Raw genomic sequence first — 13261 nt, 5'->3', positions numbered from 1 at the left:
TAAAAGAATATCCTGGGACTAGTAAAGAAATAATCCAAGCTCTAAAGCACCAATTTTTTCACTCTTTGGTTTCCCTTCCACAAAAACCATCAGGTTTTTATGGGGCCATTTCCTGATGACCCATCCAAGTGGGCCATTTCCTTTTTCAAAGCTCTGTGATTTAGAGGTTTGTGTTACAAAATAAAGGGCACTTACCCAAGCTGAAACCAACGGGCTTGGCAAAAAGAACATGCTCAGCACTCTTTCTGCATAGATTTGCACCATTGGGCAAGTTTTGCCCCCACCCAAAGAAGAAAGAAAAGACTTTAAAAATTACTTTTGTTAAGTGAAAACTACTAATGACCTACAAGGAATAAAATACTGCTCCAACAGTGAGTGATACTTATGAATATTTATTATCATTACTTACATACAAGGACCATTTAGGAGGAAGGAAGGATTCTGACTTTTCAGACGGATATACAGGAGACTTTTACTATGGCTTTGTGTGTACGGGGTTGAAGCAAACAGCAAATAACAAAGCTAATTTTGGAAGAGTTTTTATAGAAGGGTAAGAAGAAAAGAATTCTTCTCCTGTGATGTTGTTTCATCTGTCTTGAAATTACTATACTCAACTGAAAGGGCATGTGGAGCCCCAGACATCTATTTTGCATTTTAAGCACATGATGGTGAGCGAAGAAGAAGAAAACAAAACTTTTCGTGGAAGGCTATCTCGTAACTTCAGTTGGAACAGATAGTTTCAGGAATACAGCTCATGTCACATGCAAAAGATTAAGAACTCATCTTCTTTCACAATTGCTCCAGTCCTAAAAGCAAATGTATAATACAGCAAATTCTCTTGACAAAAAACGAACTTCACATTTATTTACTCGTAACAAGTAAGTTTACTCTGACTTAGAGACAGTATTTTCAGTAATTTTCAGTCACTGTTTCAAGTCAAACCCTTTTGGTTGATGTCAGATTTAAATGTGAGAGCTCAAGATCTCATATTCTTGTCGATATCCATTCTACTATTTACACTCTCTCTCAAATGGGGTGTTTGAATGAAGACACTTGGTGAGCACTGTTTAGAGAGTCCCGCACTGTGGATATCCCCATACTTCTGACTGTTACTTCTTTCCCTCTCATCACCTGTGACTCAGTGTCCCAAACCTGTGGTACTTGAACTCTTTCAAGGTTTATGGCTGTTACCTCTCTTCTGTAAATGCTTACTCTTAGTAAGGATAGCTGTTAAAGTGTACAATATATTAGGTTAAGGTGGTTTTGTTGTTGTTCTTTCTCCCACCCTCCCCCTTTATTTGTTTCCTCAATCAATCTTCTGTGCAAACATATTGCAACTAAACTTCTACTCATGCCTGAGGTACCAGCAAAAATGTGAATGAAGACAACTATTACAGCTCCTGCCACTTCAGATACTTCTCTGCTGAGGACCTGTTCTTCTCCTGAATTTCTGACTATAATGCTGAATGCATTGTTGGTGGTTTACATCCACATTTCCCCAGAGATCTAGATGTCATCTTGTCAGATCACACCTTACAAGTATTCTCTGGTTAAATTCACAGGCATGCTGAATGTTGTTATCAGGTAGCCTCCTCTGGTCTACAAAAGTTTCCTTACATCTTATCATGGTAATCCTCTTCCTATGGGGTACCCACAAGGTTTGGGAAGATCATGGAGAGCTCCTGGGTAGGACAAAGACCCCAAAATGTTTTACTACAGGTATGAATTATCAGTTATCATTAGGCCTCATTGGGACTTAAACCCAAGGAGGAGATATTAGCTCTGCTGCATATTCGGAACATTCTCACAGCACTAGTACTGGCATGAGTTAATAGAAAATCCATCTTGCCTCATGACAGATTAAGCAACACATTGGAAATAATAAACATTGGAAATGAATTCACAACCTTCAACTGCTATATCATGGTACTCAGCTGCACAAAATCATAATTTCATTTTAAAAACCTTCTCCTACACTAAGAAAAATAGAGTTCAGGACCCCACAGAAGTCCAAAAAATGTAGAGTATCTTCTCTTCATGTAATATGTAAAATGCTAACAACCAATGCCACCAGTGTGGGACGGGAAGCTCATCTAGACCACTTAAGTTAATCACAACATCCTAGAGCTAAAGGCATTCGTGGTATCACAGAATCACAGAATCTCAGGTTGGAAGGGACCTCAGGGGTCATCTAGTCCAACCTTTCTAGGAAGAGCACAGTCTAGACAAGATGGCCCAACACCCTGTCCAGGCGACTCTTAAAGGTGTCCAACGTGGCAGAGTCAACCACTTTCCTGGGGAGATTATTCCAATGGTTGACTGTCCTCAATGTGAAAAATCTCCCCCTCATGTCCAATCGGAATCTCCCCAAGAGCACCTTGTATCCATTCCCCCTTGTCCTCTCCATGGGACTCCGTGTAAAAAGGGAGTCTCCATCTTCTTTGTAGCTGCCCCTTAAGTACTGGTACGTGGTGATGAGATCCCCTCTGAGCCTCCTTTTCTCAAGGCTGAACAAACCCAGTTCTCCCAGCCTATCCTCGTATGCCAGGCTTCCCAGTCCTTGGATCATCTTGGTGGCCCTTCTCTGGGCCCCTTCCAGCCTGTCCACATCCCTTTTGTATAGCGGGGACCAGAACTGTACACAGTCCTCCAGGTGTGGCCTGACAAGCGCTGAGTAAAGCAGGATGATGACTGCTTTATCTCTGCTGGGGATGCCCTTTTTGATGCAACCCAGCACCCTGTTGGCCTTCTTGGCTGCAGCAGCACACTGTTCGCTCATGTTGAGCTTCCTGTCCACCAGGACCCCCAGGTCCCTTTCCACAGAGCTGCTCTCCAGCCAGGTGGATCCCAGTCTGTGCTGCACTCCTGGATTACGTTTTCCCAGGTGCAAGATCTTACACTTTTCCTTGTTGAACTTCATAAGGTTCTTGCTGGCCCACTCTTCCAGCCTATCCAGATCTCCCTGCAGAGCAGCTCTCCCTTCTGGAGTGCCTACTTCCCCACTCAACTTGGTGTCATCAGCAAACTTCATCAGGCTACATTTGATGCCGTTATCCAGATCGCTTATAAAGATGTTGAATAACATTGGGCCCAATATTGATCCCTGAGGGACTCCACTAGTGACAGGCTGCCAGTTTGAGAAAGAGCTATTTACCACCACCCTTTGGGTGCGGCCTGTCAGCCGGTTCCCCACCCACTGCACAGACCACTTGTCTAGGCCATAACGCATCCATTTCTCCAGGAGGAGACTGTGGGGGACCATATCAAAGGCCTTGGAGAAGTCTAGGTAGACAATGTCCACCACCTGCCCCACGTCAACCAGGCAAGTCACTTCGTCATAGAAGGCCACCAGGCTTGTCAAGCACGATCTGCCTTTAGTGAAGCCATGTTAGCTTTTCCCAATCACGTGCTTCATTTGAGTTGTGATGGCCCCCAGGAAGATTCGTTCCATAACTTTCCCAGGGACTGAAGTAAGGCTGATGGGCCTGTAGTTACCCGGATCCTCCCTCGGGCCCTTCTTGTAGATAGGGGTAACATTTGCCTTCCTCCAGTCCTCTGGGGCATCCCCCGTTCTCCATGACTTCTCGAAGATTATGGAGAGTGGCCTTGCAATGATGTCAGCCAGCGCTCTCAACACCCTTGGGTGGATGTCGTCAGGGCCCATTGATTTGTAGGGGTCAAGCTCCTGTAGTAGTAATTCATATACTAACTCTTCCTTCACTGATGGTGGGTCAGTGTTTGGATCAATCGGCAATTTTGTTCCCAAAGCCTGGGACCCTACAGTGCTGGTAAAGACAGAGGTGAAGAAGGTGTTGAGGACCTCTGCCTTTTCGGCATTGTTGGTGATTGACTCTCCTTTTCCGTTTAACAGTGGGCCTATCTTTTCCTTCTTTTTCTGCTTATGGTTGACATGTCTGAAGAAACCTTTCCTGTTATTTTTTATGTCTACAGTCAGTTTCAATTCAAATTGGGCTTTTGCTTTTCTAACTGCGTCTCTGCACTCTCTGGCCATGCCCTTGTAGCTCTCGGCGGATAATCCTCCACTTCTCCATCTCTGGTATGCTTCCCTTTTGGATTTGAGTAGACACAGAAGGTCATGGCTGACCCATGGGGACCTCTTGTTCCGCTTACTTCCCTTTCCTTTGTAGGGGATAAACTGGCTTTGTGCTTCCAATAGAGAGTTCTTAAAGAATTCCCTGCACTCACTAGCTCCTTTGTCTTCCATGGAAGCGATGGTATGTTATATGTTATATGGAATATAACATACCATGTTATATGGAAGGTATGTTACAGGATTATTTTTTAATTGTTATAGTACCATCTGTTCAGATTTCAACAGGCAATGGCACAATTAATTTTCATGTAAACCAATAAGGAAGAGGAGATTTTTTAAGAGATTGTATTCATTACACATTAATTCTAGTTTTATTCCACTCGTTTGGTCTTCAAAACACATCACAAATCCCGTCAGTGGAAAGTTCACCAGTGACTCTGAATGTTCAGTGAAGTATTAGATCATTGAAGACCAAAGTGACATGAACAGATCTGTTCCCAATGTTGGAAAAAACCAAGAAGGGCCAAAGCCAATGCCCTAGATTATCTCTGTTTTTACAGGGGATACAGACAAAGCATTTTTCAATCCAGAAAATATGCAATTGCATCACTGAATCTAACAAGCTTTTCTCTGCATTAGTTAGAGTCTGAAAACGTTTTTAGGAAATATACCCACAGCAAAGACATATAAGCAACAAGTGGAATTCAACACACATTTTAACAGTGCTATTCCACTCTACAGCCATCGCATGGTGCTCATTTGACTGAGTCATCTTATAGATGTAATCTAGTTTAGATGAATGAATGGTTGGAAAGAAGTGTCTTTTATTCAATATTACATTGGCAGACTCCTAGGACCATGTATGAACTGCCCACAGCCTCAGAATTAGTGGTTCTTGCAGATGACATAGTTATTTACCTTGAAGTAAATTCCGTGGCAACCCTCTTTCCTTATTAATGCAAAACCTTAAAAACTGGGATCCCATATTGGTAAAGGGATTGGGTGGGAGTGGAGGTAACCCAATCCTGAAAGTCCTACATAGATTTTATATTGAATTGTTGGTTTATAGAATCATTCCATAAAAGTAATCATGCTTTATGTGTAACCTGGAAAATACATTTATTCCCTCTGAGCGCTCTGATAAAATGTTGTAACCCCACTACAATTTTTACCCATATTTGTTACCTCCCAGTACGGTGAGTAATCTTTGTAATTGCCTGATCTTCAAGAAGACATAAAGTGTACATCAACATTATTAAAGTTTGTTCCATTTACATTTTCACACTTCCTGATGGTCTCAGAAAATGTTTCAATTTACAAAATTAGGAAAAATAATTAAGCAGAAAGTTCAGTGGTTTAGACCCTGAATAATACAGAAAAATCTGGAGTAGTGATATCTTTTTCTTTGGTACTTCTTTGAGGTGTGTATTTTTATTCCAATAATTGACGTTCTGAGGTTGCAAGGATTTGCAGGGTGGCAGGGAATAAAGAGGAAAGAAAGAGAACTGCCTGTTTCACTGACCTATTTACAACGTCCCGTATGTCTGCTGTATTGACAGCTGCTTTCAAGAACCCTGTAACTGCTAGGCTGAGTAGTGAGAATATTTAATTCTGTCACAAGGGGCATACAGGTTCATTAACCACCACCGAAAACTTTACAGGTGCCTTTTTAGTTTAAAGGTGCCCTCCCCAGAGTCCAGGCCTGATATGCTACATGGGCTGCTGCACAGTTTGAGAGGTTCTGGCTGCACTTCTCTGTCTGCAAACATGAAAAGTTTCCTATCTAGCTGTAGATGAAAAGTTAAGACTCTCTGTACAAAGCCTTTAGATCCCTATTCATATTCAAAGTAGAAGTAATTTTTACCAATAAAATGCACAGATTATTTTTTCCTAATATAGCTCTCATTGTAAGGAGATTTAAATAACAAAGCTAGAAAATATCTGGCACAATAACTATATCACAGCAAGATTAAGTAACTTCCTCAAAATTCATAGCAAGAGAACAGTTGTGGCTTTACTTTTGATTTTTTTTTTAATTAAAAAAAGAGGCAGTTTTTGCAGCTTTTAAAAATGACCATTTTCCTCTTTGACAAGATTCCCAGGTTTTTCGTTGTTCATGAAGAGAAATTGCTAGGAAGCACAGGCAAAACATATACATAGTCACACAACTTGTACTTAGAAAGTTATTGATTCTCTTTTCTAAGTATATTGAAATAGGGCTTTGGCAGTTATTTTCTATATTAAAATGTGCTGAAAAACATGAAATTACAAAATACAGTAACAAAAAATATAAGTTGGTCATGTCATATTAATTCAGCCTTTGTTAGCATATGTGTTGTGATATACACAACTATATATCTGGACTAAAGTCTTTGCTTCATGCAGTATATTGAAAATATACCAAATATCAAGGATTGGAAAACAATGTGAGAGTCACTGGGTGAGTTGTCATTTAAGGTTTTATTCCATTCTCAACACTCAGTGTGTGGCCTCACTGCATTCATCACTTAGATGCATCACTGAATAAAACAGCAAGAACTTCCCCAGAAATTTGTATGACTGTTGTCTATGGCTGTGCAAGGGCAGAGAAATCACTTGCTGTAGGAAAAGCTAACGTGGAAAGTTACAGCTCTACGCTATCTGCCCATGTCCCCACATGTACTTCATGGTGAATTAAGGTACCTACCCTCTTCCTTTAGCTACCTTGCACGACCTCACTTACACTTCCAAGCAAGCCCGCATTCACTCAAGCTGTCACGTTAGCCCATGATAGAAGGTTCACACACCCACAGCCCCTGAGGCAAGTGGTGTTACTATTTTTACGTTCCAGATAGGGAATTGACGTACAGTGAGGAGAAACTAAAGAGGAAGTCCAATGCAACAGACCGAGGCTAGAACACGTAGCCAATTCACAGCTGGTATATTTGAAGTTAGACCACTGCTCATTTACACCCTGGAAAGGTTGCTCTGTCTCCACTGTTGCATTCTCACTTTTGCATTGAAATGAAATACACAAAGTTAGTCTGTGCTTATATTCCTTCTCCTACAGTATAAATCAACTGTATTATGCACACACATACATTCTTGCAATCTTTCTGTTGTTATTGCTTTCCTTTTCTTTCCTGACTCCTATTTCTTTCTTTTCCTGTAATAAATCATGATGAAGCTTTTTTCTGCAGTGTCCTCACTATCTTATTTCCTTTCTCCACACACAAATGACGGAGCAAGCATATTATTCTTATAACAAGAAACAAAGCCAGCCCTCCTAGATGCTGCCAGAATTATCAAAGTAAGAAGACCAAAAGTGCCTAGTGACATTTAAAAACTAGCAACTTTGAAAATATGAAGTCTGGAGAGTAACATCGCATTTGAGGATTTGGGGATTTATTTACATTCAGCTGTATGCCTTTCTTTCTTCATGCATTTTCATGCATAATTTGTCGAAAAGAACTCAAGATGCTCTAAAAGGGTAGAGGTGTACCTCTTCCAAGAGGATGCAATTTGATGTAAAGAATGAAAGACCAATGGCAGTTCTCTTCTTTCTTTTTAGATACTTATTGAAGCCTGATAAGGCAAAACATTCTTGTGAAAATGTTTGCAAACAGGCTTTTTTCAATTAAAAGATTTTAAGTAATTGAACCCTTTTGGTGTTCACATCTATTTTATTAGGCTCCTCTCTCGGTTACCAACTTGATATTGAAGACATTTCTCCTTTTTCTTTCTCTCAGTGAAGATATATGTTTTCCCTTTTTGGCAGTAGAACTGTGGAAGACAAGTTTAAAAGGTCTTATCTATCATGAAGGCACCTAAGTTTGCATGCAGCATGTCCCTAGGAGGAGTTTTTGCTAAGAAACTGTTACCTTCTGCATATATGCCCTTACTCCTGCAGGTGAAAACTCAGCAACTCCAGTGTAGTATAACTGCCCAAGATCTTCCTAACCACTCTCGGCTGAAATGGCCCTTATAGGCTATGAGAAGTTTTGAAAAGAAGGGTAACAGATATGAGCCCACCATAAAATTCAACAGGCTGCCAGCACAAAAGGCAAGGGCAGCTGGTGATGTGAGTTTGGCGTGGAAGGTCTCCACTGAGCCAATTTGGCAATTTCCTGGCTTAACTGTGAATTACATGGATTAATCCTGGAGCTGTAAGTGTATAGATTGACTGGACAAGCCTGAACCTAATATGGAAGGAAGTGTATTTTAACCAACAGAGAGAGTAAAAAGCACTCTTCCCAACTGTGCCAATGGGTTATTCAACTTTTTGGAATCTGAGTGCAGATATCCACAATGATACTGCAAACATATCACATATTTAGACATTAATTGTGTGCAGGAAAAACATCATTATCAAGGGGATGCATGCAGTGAGGTTTAGGAAGTATGTCAGTTAGATATGAGCATTCCCACGATTGCCTGAGATGAAGAAAGAAGACAACAGAAGTTAAGTTCAGAGAATTCTGTTCTGGGTGTATACACTTCATAATTGGCATTTGCTTTCACAGTTTTCAGTGGATACTTTATAGGCATGAAAATGCTGATGAACTATATTTGCAATAAATAACATCATTAAGCCTACTGCTGGCCATTACCTTATTCCACAATTTTTTAAATACATTCCCCACTGTGGAGTCACACAGGTTATTTGGAAGTCTGCAAGGACACGTTTGTAGTCTTTTAACCTTTAGACTTCTTCGCCTTTTCCCTCCTCTCTGTTTGTTTTCTCTGGTACACAATGTCCTTCCCTTGAACTTCCGGATCATACGCATATTTGAGGCTATCACCTCACACCTACTTTATTCTACTCCAAACCCTTGTTTTTCCATACAACTCACTTAACACTTGGCTACAAAGGTAGAAAGATGTCATCTGCAGAAAAGATGCACAAAGGGATAGGAGTCTTTTTCATGTCTTCTGTAGGATAAAAAATGAACCCTAAACTGAGTGCATTTAGCTTTTGTGATGAGCCTTTTCTCAGCTCTCTGCACCAGCATATGTTCAAGGAAGCATTTCTCCATTTGAAGCTGATGCTGTTCTGTATGTGTAGGTTTGGACCCGACTGTCTTGCACTTCAACTCTCTGGCATGCTTATTCTGACTTTCCCAGGTACAAATATAAAACTGTTACGCGCAGACAGATCCTAGATTAGGATGTCTCTGAGCTGTGACTTTTCAACATCTCTCTCTCTATGTGTTCCTATTCCCCTGCTTTTGACACAGATCAGGTTAGAAGTATATGCCCCAAATCCTGTGCACCAAATTTATACTTCCACCATAAAGAAAATTACCAGGTGTATTTCAGTCATATCTTTACTCTTCCACTGAGTGTCAGGGCTGTGCATGCTCCTTTTGCAATTATGCAGAAATCAGTGACTTACTTCTCCTGGCATGCTTTCATATTCTTGCTTATTTATTTACTTTTTGGAACAGAAATGGACACAAAGTCTCACAGAGTAAACCTCAGCTCCTCCTTCCCTGGCAGGGCTCTGCCTTGAGAACCAACCTGATAGAAACAGTACATTTCCTGGGAGATTGTTGTCTTTCCCCAAAAAGCCCACAGGAGGAAGGAACAACAAAAAGTATCTAACATCTTTTAGTCTTGGAAGAAACTGTGTTTGTATGGCCCTGCTTGTAGGCTTCAATGTGAAGGACCATTCCTAGACCAATGCTTCAGTACCTTATAATTGGAAAATATTTTCCACTCTCTACAGGCACCTGTTGCATTTTAAGGCTGTTATTTCTTGTTCTGTTTTCTGGAGACATGAAAATACTTTTACCTTCCTCTTGCAGTGTCATGTTAGAGTGTCTCTCCTGGATCTTTGCTTGTCTATACTAAATTGCCCCAGGTCTTTCAATCTTTCCTCATAAGCCATTTTTCTACAACCTCTAATTGTTCTTTCTACACTACAGTTCATTCAGTTATTTATTGACCTGATATACACAAAACTTAACTAGGAACCACTAAGTGCTGAGGAGCTCTGCATGTTGTGAGGCTCTGATCTGCAGATCTTTCCCCCAAGTTGGAGTGTTTATGCTAATGAATAAAATTAAAGTATATACAAATATATGCATAGCATATAGATATACTATATCAAGGTACATACATATAGATTTTTCTCTCTAAAAATAGATCTAAAAGGAACAAACTGGTAATTTGCTCTCACTCTTCTCACCTTCCTCTGCCTTCCTCTAAAAAGGGTCATTGTGTTCACTGTTTTTCCCTAGTGCTGTCTCTAGCCTCTCCCCTCTACTTGCCCACCTGTTTCTAAGAAAAATACAGGAACCCACTATCTTGAACACTGTCAAATGCGGTTAAACCTGTCATAAGAGAAAGCATGTACAAAACTGTAGGGATGAGGTTTTCCCTCACTCCCTCTCAAAATGTATGTGTATATATTCTCCTAGTGATGTAAGTGAACTGAACCTCAGAATCCTTCTGGCTCCCAGACTTGCTTAATCTCTGTTTATCTCCATGATGATATGCTTGCCATTAACTGTTTTTCTTTCAGAATTAAGGTCATTTCATGTAAGTCTCTTCTGATCATCCTTCCAAAATAAAGATGAACATTGCCTTTTCCTTGAATCATTTGATAGCTAAGATCACCCTGTTATTAATCTGTTAGTTTTGCTAAGATGAGAACTAAATCTTCCCTCTTTTCAAACGTCTGGGATAACCATGTCTGATGTCTACCTTTAGTCAAACAGGCAGGCAGTTAGGCAGGCATTGTTACTAGTCTGACAAATTTAATCTCATTGCTGGTGAAGATTTTGAAAGACCAGGCTCAGCACATTGTTTTGTTAACCATGAATCTCTCCGATTCTTTCTCTTACACAGTAGCTACTTTTCTTTTTTTCAGAATTTCTTGTTTTTAACTATTTGCTAATAGTTATCAAGTTAGTGCAACTACAAAGAATTAGCATTCTTTAAAATAGGTCAGGAAAGCTTAAAATTACACAAATATCTGCAATCTAGGACTAATGTGTAATCTATCATTTAAATATGGATAAAGAATCCAGTGTTTAATAGAACGTGATGATCTTGTAGAAGCAGTTTGTTGTTGTGTCGGGGCTGCAGGCAGCTGACCATGCTGCCTGGGTACAGGGTGACTCAGGAAAAGAGGAGATGGAAGAGCAGAGACTGCCTTTTATCTCCCCTATTCAAGGCATCATCCTGGTAAATATTATGCAAATATACAAAGGGATTTTTATGGCAAAGGACTTTAAAGCCTAAAATGTCCTGAAACAAGTGACTGCATGAGCAAACCTGTAGTTGAGTGCCTGAATAAACATCTGGGTATCATGATAACAGTATATTAATCAGCTCTGGATCCAACACAACTAGTGTGGTTTTGGCCCCCTGCATTCTTAAACATTGTACTGAATCAAATCATTCAAAATCCTCTTTTAATGGATAAAATTATTTTTTCTCTTCTGTTTCCCAGATTCATCCATGTGGGACATGTTTATGGATTCATCCTGTCTTTTCCTTTGAAAATGTTCAATAATGTTTGGTGACAATTTTTCCAAGTAGTAGAAAACATTCTTTTAAAAAATTCCCTACAGAATTTATAGTTTTACAGGAGTGTTGTGGTTAATTAGCTGGTTTTTAATCTAACAGTCACCTGGTTCACATTCACTTACTATAAAAAGCGCATAACCCCTGCATCTTGCTCCCTCGTACATGCCCTAGGTGAGCTTGAGTCATGATTCCAGTCTATTTTTTTTCCCAGGTAAAAATGTCCTTGACTCACTAAAAAAAATTCTTGATCTCTTCAGATGCTGTTAAAGGAGAAATGTACGTGCAGTCCAGAACGGCTTCCAGTACATAAATATCTTTCCTGGCAGATTAAAAGCAAATCCAATGACTTTTCAGTCCAAATTTCATCAGCTGTAAGGTTAGTAGCATGGTACCATAAGCACCTGTGTTACAACACATCCAGAGTTCTGCTGGAAATCTGGAAAACCACATTGGGGAAACGTGTGCTTTACCAGAACTACCTACTACCGTGCCAGCACTGTAAGCCAGCCCGATGTCAGCAATGTCGGAGGTAGGAGTGAGAATCCTCTCAGAGCACTCCTGGGAAAACAGGATAGAGCTAAACTACCCACACTTACCATACAGCTGCCCTGTGGTCTGTAGGACTTCACATCCTTGGTTGGCAAAATCTCATTATTCAGAAAGAACCTAATTTTCACATCTGAGGTTTTTTTGTTCTCATTTGGTCAACACTTTCAGAGTTCGCTGGCGTCTTAGTTCTCATTTGTAGCATGTGGCTTTGGTGTGTTGGTGGAACTGCATTCAAGAGAGTCGAAGTTTTGTTATGAGACATGTGGTGATGGTTACTTTTGCTTTTCAGTGCTGTCAGAGCAAGGAGCAAAACGTTTCATAAATGAATCATGCTTTTGCCTACTTATGCGCTTTTCTCTTTTAAAAAGATTGTATGTATGTTTATTTACATAGCCATAAAATGTGTTTGTGTGATTGACAGAGCATTATTTCTTTCTTCTCTTCCATGGTAGCAGTGGCTGCAAGGATCATGCTGGATTCCTGTTGCAGGAGATCTAGCCGCTTCTGTTTGAGACTCCCCACAACTGTATCTTGGCAATCTCTCTGCTTACTTCAGCCCACATACCCAGCAACACCATTCATATCTTTGCTTTACACAAACTTCCCACCCGATTCAGGAAGGCTTGCTAACTTTCTAACGCCATCAAAGAAGTAATTACATTCAGTAGTAAAAATCTGAATATTACTTGAGTGTCTTTAGTACCTGTCTGATACCTTTAAGTGAGATGCAGGATTCCTGTAGAAGTCTTCCCATCTATTATTTTTTCACAATGAGGAACATCCTGCTGATGTTTAATGAATGTAGAATTTCTACACAGGCTATTTGGTAATGATATTAAACTTTTTAGAAGTGACAGCTGACATAAGGTCTACTTACCTCATGTAGCCCAGTGATGGCAAACAATGTGAAAAACACCTTTGGACTTGGATGACGGGTCAGCAATGCTCTTAACTGATATTAGATAACTTTAAGGACTGGAGGATACTCAAAACATAAGCATAACCCATCTGCTACTAAGCTTAAATCAAATTGAGGGGTGAGGAAGGTTTAGGGCTTGTTTTTTCCCATTGGATGATCAGCGTGATGGTCTTGGTTGGGTCAAAAAGGTAATCTCTGAACCAACCTGAATTTTAACAGCTTGA

Source organism: Phalacrocorax carbo, chromosome 9 (assembly GCF_963921805.1).
Source record: "Phalacrocorax carbo chromosome 9, bPhaCar2.1, whole genome shotgun sequence".
NCBI classification, from domain to species: Eukaryota; Metazoa; Chordata; class Aves; order Suliformes; family Phalacrocoracidae; genus Phalacrocorax; species Phalacrocorax carbo.
Note: the sequence above shows the minus strand (reverse complement) of the source record.